Source organism: Triticum dicoccoides, chromosome 5B (assembly GCF_002162155.2).
Source record: "Triticum dicoccoides isolate Atlit2015 ecotype Zavitan chromosome 5B, WEW_v2.0, whole genome shotgun sequence".
In the NCBI taxonomy this organism is placed as follows: domain Eukaryota; kingdom Viridiplantae; phylum Streptophyta; class Magnoliopsida; order Poales; family Poaceae; genus Triticum; species Triticum dicoccoides.
In genome coordinates, this window is record NC_041389.1 from 452,810,052 (window position 1) to 452,819,253 (window position 9,202).

General features: G+C 41.5%; 1 long non-coding RNA gene across 1 annotated transcript; it reads right to left on the reverse strand.

Moving 5' to 3' along the window:
• Positions 1 to 1,866: 1,866 nt before the first annotated feature.
• Positions 1,867 to 6,548, reverse strand: LOC119305728. The gene is made up of 6 exons (XR_005148755.1): positions 6,432 to 6,548; positions 6,125 to 6,296; positions 4,452 to 4,620; positions 3,660 to 4,361; positions 3,286 to 3,527; positions 1,867 to 2,391 (listed from the first exon to the last, which is right to left on the reverse strand). It is a non-coding gene; the product is annotated as an uncharacterized LOC119305728 (long non-coding RNA).
• Between the last annotated feature and the right edge of the window lie 2,654 nt (positions 6,549 to 9,202).

Genomic DNA, 9,202 nt, shown 5'->3' on the forward strand with positions numbered 1-9,202 from the left:
CGAATAGTGCTGGGATTGACAACAAGAGAGAATGTTTCATCATAATCAATGCCATGTTGAGAGTATCCATGACAAACCCAGTGGGCTTTATAGCAGGAGAGGCTCCCGTCAAAGTGGAATTTTTGGTGAAAGACCCATTTGTCAGAAACAATATTTGTATTGGAAGGATGAGGAAGTAACTGTCAATATTGTTTTGAATTAAAGCGTCGTATTCTTCTTACATGGCAGCAGCCCAATTTGGATCAAGAAGAGTAGTTTTGTAAGTTCTAGGAATGTAAGAGAGAGATGTGGTAGCATGTAAGTCGAGGCGATCTATGGATGACAAAAACCTGATCTGGCGCGAGTACGCATGCCATGATCGTTGATAGGGGCGACAGTACAAACAGCTGGTAGCATGGAAACGAGGGTGTCTTGTGTAGGAGAAGATGCGGACGGTGGGTGGGGTGGTGTTAGGTTGTGTGGTTGCGGGTTGGGTGTTGGTGGGTTGGGTGATGGCGAGTTGTTTGGTTGCAGGTAGGATGGTGACCGGGTGTTTGATGGCGGGTTGTGTGGTGTCTGGGTGTTGAATGGCGGGTTGGGTGGTGTCTGGGTGTTGAATGGCGGGTTGGATGGTCCCTGGGTGCTAGATGCCGGGTTCGGTGGTGCTGTCGTGACAGTAGGTGCGGTAGGTGGGGCTGCCATGACAGGAGTGTAGAGGTGGAATGGAGGGGGAGGAGAGGTGGTGGCGAAGGTAGGGATGATTGATGGTGTGTCGGTCCATGGAGCAAAAGAAAAAATATGTTCGGCGAATGTAACATGACGAGACACGTGCACCCGTCCACTCTGTAAATCAAGATAGCGGTAACCTTTGTGTTCGCCAGAAAAACCAAAAAGGACACATGGTATAGATCATGGAGAAAGTTTGTTTTCAGAGGTGGCATAGGCATTTGGCTCCACTGATTGAGTGTTGCTTCCACTGCTTTCCACGATTGATTGATTGGTGTCACATTAACGTCCATTATTTTAACTATCTTGCTCTAAATATGATGTCTTCCACACACGCACGCACACACACACACAAAGTATATTTGACGATCTTGATGACTTGTTCTTCTGTTTTTGGTTAGCCAATTAGCCATCCGGCCACCTCCTAGTGGAGGGGCAGCTCCAAGACCGCAGGAAGACTAAGTCATGGCAATGCAACAGATCAAGGAAAGGAGATAACCAGCTCCATATGGGGATAATATTAGAATGTGTGTGTTTCTATGTGAAACCTTATTACGGATACAGGAAAAAGAAAAACTCACTGTGCATCATTAGTAAGAAGCACTGACCGCGTTATCTCAAAGCGTATCACTAGGTTGTAACCACATTTCCTACAACAGGCGTATTTGGCAAAAATAGATGAAATGGACGGCGGTTTCGTTTTACCTCCGGAACGACGACATGGTCCGGCCGACATAGACCTGCCCTAACTAGCAAACGTATGTGGCAATCGAGCTAGCAAAAAGTATAACAAAAAAACAGGAAAAGGTAATACTGCAGAAAAATTGTTTGAGGTTCTATGAATTTCAGAAAACATACCCCGGCCAGGCGTACACACAGTGCCGGGATGCATGCAATTTGGGTTGTAGATAACTACCTAATACGAACCCATCTATCAAATGACCTGAAGAAGCGCACAAAAGTTCTTTAGCAAGGACAGCGTAAACCTAGCCTGGATGGATACCAGGTTCTGCGCTACGCATACTGTTACTCAAAAAATAGCGAGAAAGCAACTCATCGTTCTTTGAAGTGATAATCTATAGAAATTTAATTTATAATTATACCAATACTTAAGTTACAATGAAGTACAAATTTTGTAAGCAGCACACATGTGTGGCCATGATTGCGACAACGAAATGATGATTGCATACGTTCACCTTAAGCATCGTCACCCAAAGGCATAATAATGTAGAACAAAATACCATGCAATAAAATTAAGGGGACTTAGAACATGAGCTCCACTATCAAACTCTGAGAAGCTATTAGTAAGCATGTAACTACAGCCAATAGTAACTTATTACCTAAGTGGTGGCAGCAAGATTTTTCCGTTTCTATAACATAAATTCTAAGTTGGATAGTAATTAAGTGTGTCTATCTCCGCAAAGACACTATCCTACCAAAGTAAACCCCATGATGACTTCTTCCAAAATAAACGCTAGCACATGGCAGGTGTGTCTCATAATACAAACACTCACTCATCTGTAAACATATTCAAGGAAGGCAGCAAAAATAATCATAATGCCAACTGGATGATATAGTAAAGAAGCTACAGAGCAGAGGAAGTTTGGTAATGAAGGGATCAGGATTCAGGAAGAACCTTCTAGGCGATGCAGCAAGACTTTTTTACAAGCACCTGATCGGTAAATCCTGTTAATATTAAAAGATAAAAATATAAACATTGTGTGCAAATATTCCATTTTAGTAGGAAGCAAAGTGGCTTCAACTATCCTATTTTTAAAGACATCTGATCGGTAAATCCGATGGCTTGTAAACTAATATCATGAATGACAAAGTGAGTATAGTGAGAAAGGAATGAATCATATATTGGTTGATGAGATAGAACAAATTTGCTCACAAATAGCTAGTACTCATGAAACTAACCAAAGGCTTTTCTCCAAAGGAAATTGTGCACCGAAACTCTATGAATAATGAGTACACATGATTGAAGACTAGCAAACGTCTGCTACCGTGTTGATTTTTTAATGAGGGAAAAAAGAGTGGCTTTGAAAGCGACCTGATGCCTAACTATGCCAAGGTTTCGGACAACACATTGCCATCCCAGAAATTTTGAATACTTAATTCACAATGCAGAAAATTAGTCACTTGAACACACATGGATAAATATGATGCATCCATTTTCCAAACTTAAATCTGCTAGAGGCTTTAGCTTTGCCATTATAATTTGTGCTACGACATCAATGTTGTCTCACCCAAGCACAAACATTGATGCGCCTAAGGCTGCAGTTTTAACTCCTATAAGTTCTAAATGGCAAACGAGTGGAGAGTACTACCAATCCTGCTCATTACAAAACTTGGCTATATGAATCAACAGTGCGAAAAGTTTAAAACCTGCCAATGAGAATTGACAAATAATGCAGAAATACAATAGTACCAATGAAAATTAACAAATGATGTAGCGTTACAACTTTAACAATGCAAACAGCTTTGTAAACTATCCTTGCTCCACAAATAAAAGCATCAGAATCTGATGTAAAACAACATTCCTAAAATAAAATAACAATAAATAAGTAACAAAATGACCTTCAGGTGTTAGGAAGAGAATTGTACTTCTGTGGCACATTGTGCTTCTTCTTGATCCACGCTGTTAAAGAATACAATGGCATATAGTCATAAGCATTTGCCGATAATTTTAGGACCATGCACATGAAGAAGCACATTTCGCTTTTGTGGCTCATGGTTAGACACATAAAACACAGGCAATGACCAGCAGTCGCCGGACCATGATTCAAGTGCAACAGTAGCCAAACTGGTAGAAGACCCACCTGAAAAGGGAAGAACAATCAAAAAGGAAAACAAAAAAAATCGCAAACTAAGAAGTGAACGAACTACACAAAAAAGATTGTTTTCTTCTATATTTTTATTGACAGAGGTGTATAATGTTTTTTAACAAATACCAATGAGTCCAGGGTGGCTAGTTTCTCCCCAAAGATGGACATGCTCACAATTCATTTTGCTCATTGTGGCATCCCTGATAAATGAATCACATCCACATGTTGTACTTGGAGGATTCACTTGTAAGTTCAAAATGTTATTGCGAACATCTCCAGTGCATTTGATTTCATCAGCTCAATCTAATGCTTCACTCAAATCTGAACCTCTTTAGCCTGAGTAAAATGCAATCCTGCTTTACACTAATATTTTTAGAAGAACAAAGAGAATTATAAGCAGAAATTCAATTCAGCGACAAGCATATTTGTTGTTACTCTGTTCTTTATTTTTCTAGCTATTTTCATAGTTTTTCAAGATATCTCTTGTGAGGACCTCTTTCGAGTTTGTGATACATAAAAAATGCCTTCATTAAAGTTACTCCTTACTCCGAAGAAAGCTGCATTTCTTCCAAACTGGTCCCTGCTCCAGGCAATATTATTGATTAATTTCCAATGCAGTACTAAGCAAGTATATGGGTGCAAATTTATATAATACCACCAGATTTATGAGTTTCATAGTGAAAGAATGAGCATGCAGATTACAAATCATATATAAGTCCTATATCCACTTACCCATGGCTAGGCTCATAGTTCTTACCATATTTAGAAACTCATGAAATCACTAGCATGTGTTCATGGACAGTCAAGTAAATATGGTTTTATGTGTTCCTGGACAATCAAGTAACATGGTTTGACTCAAAAACTCACCAGACAGGCACAAATAACTGAACTAAACTGAGACAAAATATAAGCAATTACCTATTGTTCATGTGGTCATCAAAAAAATCACCAGCAGCCTGTCGTTCACCATCTGCTCGATCTGGTATAGTCCATCCAACTATTTCGTTTGCAATTGCGATTTCGGCCATCGCCCACATGGCATGGTACAACTCGACGCATCGTAAGCAATGGCCAGGCATCACACAAACTTCAAAAAGAAAAAATAGAATCATATTCATCTTCAGGATGTTATGAACACTTCAGAGTATTAATCTCCACATACGACTTTTCAGTTTGTTGGTCAAACTTAGTTGCTGGTAAACATTTCATAAACTTATTAATCAAACTGTTGCACATAATTTACATCTGAACGAACAAAATCACCTTCAACTGCTCTCAACTCGGCCACAAATGAGATGAAAAGGTCTAAAGATAAAACCATAAAAGTGCCCATCAACTGCTCCCAACTAGGCCACAAATTAAATGACCACCAAAAATCAATTGAGACTGCCATTCAGAAATCACTGACACCAATGTCTAGTCTAACCAAAGTTTTCCTTGAGCATAAAGAGTCCAAGAATAGTAGGCACTACATATTTTTGTTAGTTGGATTGCAGCAAAGAAGTAATAAGAAGTTAAAAACTATATTGGATGACACATAGCACATATCAAACTTTATACTGAACTAATACTTCAACATCTTCATATAGCATTAATTGTCAGTCTATCACCTTGTTGCAATCACATATTATATTGTTTGACTCAACATTTAAAACAAAAACACAAAGATATCCATTCAGGAAAATAACCTTTGATGCACTTACAGGATAACAGCACAACCCAAACAAAGTTAAAACATGACAAATTCTAGCAAATCTGGAAGTAAAAAATAAACAAGCTGACTAGTGTATTCCACTTTACAAAAACTGAAAGTCTAGCCTTTTTATAATTGAAATAACACCACCTACCAGTAACGAATAGTGGACTCACAATTTGTTGTATCATTATAGATTGGAGATCGGGTGAAACATTGAACATCAACTAACTGAGGTCAACAAGCTACATAGTAATCCAACTTACGCTCACCAGCACTAAAAAGATACTGAAGAACAATTCAAAAGCTGGTGTTTACACTACCACAACAACTAAATCAATTGATAACAACAATCACTAATATACAGAGGCCAAACAAATGGAATCTTAGTGTGAAATAGCAACCACCTTAACAACATGACTGAGGAGATGAGGGCAGGGGCCATGGACACAAATCAAAGAAGAATAATACAACTAATCGCATCTCTGCCTCCTTCGCGAAATCAGCTAAGAAACATGTCAATATCCCCAAAATTAGAGAGAACCGCCGGCTTGGGAGACAATAACTAATCAACCACATAGGGGAATCACACACATACATCGACACAAATCCCAGTTTGGGGACGGGAATCAAACAAACTAAGAATTTCGCCAACAGGAGATTAGAAAATAGACAGAAAGATGCATTGAACACGAAAAGTAGGGCAAACTACAAGACAATAAATCTACGGACAGATCTGGACGCCCGAGAAGAAAGCCTGAAACAAAGTACTAGACAAAGATTGGAAATGCCATGGAAACGTGAAAAGAAATCGCCATGGCATGTAGCGAGAGTAGTGCATCTTTACCAACAAAAGGAAGCATCAATCGAATGTTAATGCATATATTTTTTTCCTAACCTTTGCTTGAATTGAAATGTGTGAATCTTCTAAATCAAACACCTAATCTGCACAACACGGCTTCCCCATCTCCCTTGACAGGAGCATATCTCCTCCCATAGCCAACACAACATCTGATTTTCTTTTTGTTATGACGCTTCTTGTCTGCATCACTGCCTCCACGCTGGTATCTCTACATCACAAGGTCCAGAAAAAGAAAAGAAGAACAAGTCAGTAGGTTGAGTGGTGGTACCATGCATACAAAGATTCTACTAGAGTGGTTTAGATCAAGAAAAGAGCATGCTCTGAGAGAGAGGGCGTTCCAAACCAAGGCGAGTGCTACGAAGCAACCACAGGTATGCATGGCCGGGGCGTCAAAAGCGAGCGGCCGCTGGATGTACCCGCCGTGTGCTGCCATAAGGAGGAAGGAGAAGCAATGTGTGGGGCACGACAGATCGATCGAAAGGCAAGAGAAAAGGGGCGGCAATTTATAGAGGGAGTCTCGTAGGGCTTGACGAGCGATGAGGAAGCAGGGAATGCGGGGAGGCGTTGGATGCGAGCGCGATCCGCGTGAGGCGCGCGAGAGGAGCCTGCAGCCAATGGATCAAAGCCACACGAACGGGGGGATGGGAGGGGAGAGTATTGGAGGAGGAGTCTGGGTGTGCATGGAGCGAAGCGGCGGCCATTAAACCATTGCGTTGGTTTGGGGAGAGGATCATTGAAGGATTACCTGATTTCAAGGAGAGAATTGAAGGAGCGTTGTGGAGAACGAGATTTCCTCAGCGAGCGTCTGGATTTGGATTGACTAGAATCCGAAACGTCCGAGATTTATTAGGAGGAGAGATGGAAAGAAGGCCCACGTACGTCCACACAAGGGAGGGTAATATATCTTCAGCCTGGCCCGGATTGACTCAAATTTGGTAAGATTTGACATGGTATCTGGCCAGAATTCCTAAGATATTGCAAAGGGTTCTACCAGTTCAGTTTTTGTGTGCTCTACTACTTTTCGACCGCTAAGTTGCTACCTATGTGTTGGACGTCATTTTGTACGTGTTGGATTGCATGGGAGTTGATTTCTCTCTTCATATGATTTGTTGTTGCGTTTCCTACTGACTAGTAGTACTCTCTCCCATGCGTGGCATTTTTTTTCCACACTTTCCCCAATTGTAGTGTAAATTATTTCCTCATTACTATTGTCAATCACATCAGATGAGGAGCAGTGCTACACGTACGACAACTTTTCATCCGATGTTGTACGACATTAGTCGGTCACCCTTGGATCAAGTCATTACTTTAGGAATAGACGTAGGATCACCATGCCGTATGCAAATCCGATGAAGTTAGTCGTACGCAAAGCACTGCTCGTCAGATGAGTTAATCCCTAGGGCACTCATATGCGCCGGTCGGCCGACTGAAATTTTGGCCGGTCGTCGCGCAGCCGTTGGATGCCAGCCGCGTGGGCCATTGGATCTGGCGAAAAGAAGGGTTGGCTCTACCTTCTTCCTCACGCTCGTTACACATCTCGTGCTTTGGCTGCGCGGCGCCACGCCTCCGGTCACCTTCAGTCGGAGCACCGCGTCACCCCGCTGCTCCACATTAGATAGCCATCGTGCTTGTCACTGCCGTCGTGGCTCGCAGAAACCCACCACAAGCATCTCATCCCTATTGAAACATCCGTGGTAGTTTTCGTGAAAACAATGGATGTGGCAAAAAAAAGTTGTCGGTAGTAGCAACAAATCGATACGGTTGAAGTTTTTTTTAATCTATTATAGATGTAGCCTTTTGCGTCGGCACCGCTGTTGCAGCTCACCCGGTCGCCATGGTTGTAGCATGGGTAGGGATGCAAGGCGGCGCCCGATCCGCCCCGCTTCGAAGTCAAAGTAAAATCAACTTAGTTATAATCTTTCCGGTTCAGCTTTAGTTCAGTTTGAACTAAATTCCTATTTTGGCGGGCTCATGCGGGATGCCCGCTTGCATCTCTAAGCATGGGACACCTTGGTCTCATCAAAGTATCACCTAGTCTACTCATCAGGATTCGAAGTTATTCACACATAATTAAGATGGCACAGATTATCTTTTCCATCTTAAAAGGGAGCCCGAACTACTGTGCACGGCGACGAGAACAGGACCCAGCATTTCTTTCAATACTACCATGGCAAGGAGGACAACAACAAGACCAACTGCTGCTTTAAACAAGATGTTCATCAGCCCAAACCACTGTCGTGACGGGCATGAATGTCGACATAACTCCACCGCCAACCGATGGCCGACATCAAAACATACCAAACCTAGCACCATATCCATACACTGGTTATAGCAATTGGGTACTCAAAGAAAAAAACAAATCCATCATCTGACCAACAATAATTTAGGCAGTCTACACATCAAAAGATATCTCTACTACAGCAGTAGCACTTCCTTGGACATCATCTTTCACAGACAATATTATGAGCCAAAAGCACATGTCCTAATCCTCATCAATGTCACACGCCAAACTCTACATTGGCCGATCACACAATATATAAAAGAAAAACAGAAACATGCATATACTCTCCAAAAAACATATGCATCCCAGGAGGAAACCACTTCAGCTTGACAACCCAGATTAACACACCATGTAGAGCCAACCACTTCAGCTTGACAACCACCAGTATGCTCCGGAAAGAGCTGTAGGTCTGCGTGCATGCGACGCCGGAATCAAGTTGTTCATACATCAAGATGAGTTGCTGCAAAACATCCCAGACAACAGGGAATGCGTCAAAAACATTCAAGAGAAATGCATGGTTACACGTGATCTTGCAATAATTTTGTAATAACTTGGTAAAAATCATCGTTCGGGACATATAATCAGTTTTGACACGCATCATTCAACACACTCCAACTTTTCTTTACATCTAACCAAAGAGTCAAGCTGAGAATCAGAGAGCCAAACGCATTTTATTATACAACAACACAAGTCATTCAAACAGGAGACATTTTATAGCGAGCTTCTGAAGGCAAATATTCATACCTATGTAAAAGGACCTGACAAACCATAGCTTCAAAATGAAGAAGGTACAGTTTTTAATGCAGTGTTGACAAATACAAGTAAAGAAGATT